Source organism: Alligator sinensis, unplaced genomic scaffold, assembly GCF_000455745.1.
Source record: "Alligator sinensis unplaced genomic scaffold, ASM45574v1 scaffold802_2, whole genome shotgun sequence".
NCBI lineage: Eukaryota > Metazoa > Chordata > Crocodylia > Alligatoridae > Alligator > Alligator sinensis.
In genome coordinates, this window is record NW_005843022.1 from 231,483 (window position 1) to 235,501 (window position 4,019).

Sequence of the window (4,019 nt, forward strand, 5' to 3'; positions counted from 1 at the left end):
GAAGAGGCTGATTCAGTAACTTATCTTCCTGTGGCATCACACCGTCCTTAAACTGCACACTTGTTGATGACCATTGTGTTTCCAGTATATTCCTGGGTTTGTAACTATAGAGTTAAATTGCAGCCCTGTTTAATGTGTGCAGAGTTGTAGAAAATGGTATTACACACCCCCATCTTCCTTCCTAGCAGCTCCACAGTTCTCTGGCATGGAGCAGAAAGAAGTGGGATCTCTTTGCTTTACCCCTTTCCCTGGATAGGGAGACCTCCAATGCAGCCACAAACTTTCTGGAGACTGCATGAGTCAGACGCTTATATATATATATATTTGCAGAGTCAGGCATCTCCAAAATTAGTGAAGAAATCTTCACTAACAGCACCCTGTTAGCATTTTTCATTTTCCTTGTGATTCCCAACAAACAAATGTAAAATACTGATAAACACTTGCCCAATAAATAGCAATCTCTGTAGTTTGGTGTTGCTGGCAAAGGGCCAATATGTTAAATGTCAATGCAATTGACTAAAAGCAATGTAAATAAAAGGAGTTTTGTAGGCATCTTACATTATTCAGTGTGCTGTTGAGGCTCAGAGAAGATGTAATGATGAGTCATGCATTCACTTGTTTTTAAATGTACCCACAACTATATATCCTATGTATTCTCCAGTACCCTTCAGATACATACCAGAGGAGATGCTCTTAAAAGTCTGTGCTTTCTTTGCTAATAGGAATTTCCTGACAGCTGGCTTACAAGGAAATTAGGAAAGCAATTGTGTTTAGCATTTCACATTTACTCCTGCAAATTATAAATATTTTACTAAATTATAAACAGTATGTTGGAAACTTGCACATTCTGTCATCTGTTCATTGCATTTAAGTAAAGAAAGAAAGAAAGAAACTATAGATTGTAATATAAATTTTAAAAATCTTGTAATACTATAGATTGTAATATACGTAAAAAATCCAAAAGGTCATCTCATCTGCTTGCAGACTTTCGCCATTTTAACAATCAGACCATCCAAGCAGGGTGTTGGGGCTGAGGGCTGTTCCTGGCTGTTAATGCCCAGCTTTGCAATGGCTTTGCCCTGCTTTTGATGCAGTCTCCCACAACATTCTTGCAAGCAAGTTAAGGAAGTACAGGTTGGATGAGTGGACTGTAAGGTGGACAGAAAACTGGCTGGATTGTTGGGCTCAGAGGGTAGTAGTCAATGGCTTGATGGCTAGTGAGCATTTGGTATCAAGCGGAGTTTAGGACAAGTCAAGGTACCAACAGGTTTAGGACAGACCAAGGCCCCTGCACAGCAAAACTTCACCGCTGGGACCTCAGTGTTAACCCACTGTGCACTTGTGGAGAGACACAAACAATGTTGTATATTGTTCCCTCTACAGACTAAGAGGGGACTAAGAATTCAATAACTTTGAATTCAGCTAACAGTGAGGCTATTGCTTGGCTTCACAGATTTGCATTCACTATATAAATAAATAAATATTTAAATCAAGCAGAGTGCCCCAGGGGTCAGTCCTGAGGCTGGTTTTGTTCAATATCTTCATCAGTGACCTGGAAAATGGGATGGAGTGCATCCTCAGCAAGTCTGTAGATGACATCAAGCTGGAAGGAGTAATAGATATGCTGGAGGGTAAGGCTAGGATTCAGAGAGACCTAGACAAATTGGAGGATTGGACCAAAAAAAAATCTCATGAGGTTCAATAAGGACAAGTGCAAAGCCCTTAGTGGATTCAGAGAGCCATAGACAAGCCATTGGACTGTATCAAAAGCAGGGCAAAGCCATTGGAAAGCTGGCTTAACATTCTCTCTGAGGATTTTTGTGTGTAAAGGGCTTCATATTGGCTGTACATCAACCCCCAGTTAGTCCTGGACATTACAAGTGTATTCCCCAGGACAAAAGTATAGTTATGCCATTACTACTCTATTCAAGCTTCTTTTTTCCTTTCCTATTGTAAAATGCATCGCAACAAAGGTATTGCATATACATCTCTCAACTGTGCTGTGGAATTTGAATCTGGTTCATGGAAATACCTTTAAATTGTGGAGGAGTATCCTTTGCATTACTTTTCAATTAAAGTGGCATTCTTAATAGGTATTATTTCTGCAAGTGAGTGTTAACAAGTTGTCAGCTGGAGGCCAGGTTTCAGGTAGTACAGTGATGGATGGTATTATTTTTTCTTATTTGCTTTGAAGTAGCACCAAGGACCTGCAGTCCTGGACCAGTTCCTTTTTGTGCCAAGTGTTGAACAAATGGAACAAAAAAAAATCCCTTACATTAGCACCACTGCTCACCAGACAGTGTTTAGGGATCATTAATGCACAATTAACCCTTAAATGGAATGTGAAATACGAACACAGACAACTCAGTGTCCTAAAATCAAAGTCTAACTTTATTAGCACAACAAATATTATCTTAGCAGTTTCTATATTCAACGAGAGAAAAACATTCAGTATAATAATCTCACCCAATCCCAGATATTAATTTGCTCAACAGAAGAGATGGCCAATTGGTTCCTGAAAGCAAAGGATGTGTGGTTGGCTGGGATGGTCAGACAGGTATTGAAGGCTGGATTTATGACAATGACACACTTAACTTTCTTGCTGCCCCCTTTTATGCTTTTCTTTAACTTCATTCCTATGATGACTCTCTGCTTTTAGCTTGATCTCTTTGCTATCAGCATACTGTCCATATTTTATCCTGTCAGAATATTCCTTTGTTCAACAGACCTATCATGAGCACACCTCTTAATTTGGTCTTTTCTGGTGTCTTACTCTGAGCATTCCCCATTGGTCTCCCTTATCACCTTTCATTAACATATCCAATCATTTCATCCCTCTGATTCAGCCCGTTAGTGCCAAGTTCAGTTAATGTGAGCTGGTAACAAAGCCATTGCTATGTTATTTTAGAAGAACTTCTCACAGTGATAAAAAAGAAAAGATACAATAATATAACTAGAACTATGAGCTCTACAAAAACAACAAGGCCAGCTGATAAGCAAAATAAAAAGTTCAGATAATACAAAACTTAAGCAATAATTAAATAAGGCTAAATAAAAAAGTTTAAACAATGCTATAATTCACCACTCTATAAGCATAAAATATAACAAGCTACCCTAACACCCTACCCCAATTACACTTCCCATCAGCTGGGACAGAAACCTATATAGGTTATGTTTAATGTAGATAAAGCGGCAGTTCATCCTGTAGTTCTGACCAAGATGGAATCAGGTTTTTTACCTACAATCTATACCTTGGCCTACCTTTTTATGAAGTCTTCATGCTACGGCAGGGGAACTGCCTTAAGAAAGTCTATATGTGGCCTCTGGTAAAAGTCCAAGGGGAGAACATCTTTACTCAGAGGTTATTCAGGTGGATTAAGGTGCTGTATATTCAAACAGTGAATTATCTGTAGCACAGAGACTGGGGACATTTTGAATCTCATTCTAATCACAATTGCTACTGCCTCAATAGCCCCTTTTTAAGAGCTTCAGTTTCCCATATTGTCACACTATGTTTAGTTTTCACTCTTACAAAGCATTATTCTTCTGATTCAGAGACTCAGCCTTATGCCCAAATCAGGAAAGCAGTGCTTCAGTCTCTGTATAATTAAGTACTCATTAGCAAGCAAACTGCAGTAGGAGGACCAAGTTACTATAATGGGAGACTGCAGAGACAGTTTGATGACAGAGAAAGGAAGGTGTTATAGCTGGAGTTCTTGGAATATTTTACCATGAATATTTTACCATGGATGACCCCTGTGAGTGAAGTTAAAGGGGTCATATGTGCCAACCCCTTTTTCCCCACCCCTGTGAAATGTCTTTGGTAGTTAGATAGAGCATAGCTAACCTCTGTTAGGGCCTTGTTACACATTGTACTGAGGCTTCACAAAGTGGTAATTAGTGTTAGTTAGTGCTAGGTCGACTTTAGAGCAGTCACACTTTCAGGCAAGCAGGGCCTTGAGGACTGAGACGTACGAATCTCCCCTGCTCCCCTGCCCTCCCGTTCTGGGCTCTTTCCC

General features: G+C 39.6%; 1 protein-coding gene across 1 annotated transcript in view; it reads left to right on the plus strand.

The window, feature by feature from the left end:
• The window catches only part of RAB39A (RAB39A, member RAS oncogene family), a gene marked incomplete at its 5' end in the record, with an annotated part of 29,207 nt that overhangs the window by 1,019 nt on the left and 24,169 nt on the right, over positions 1-4,019 (plus strand). The gene's annotated exons all lie outside the window — the stretch shown is intronic.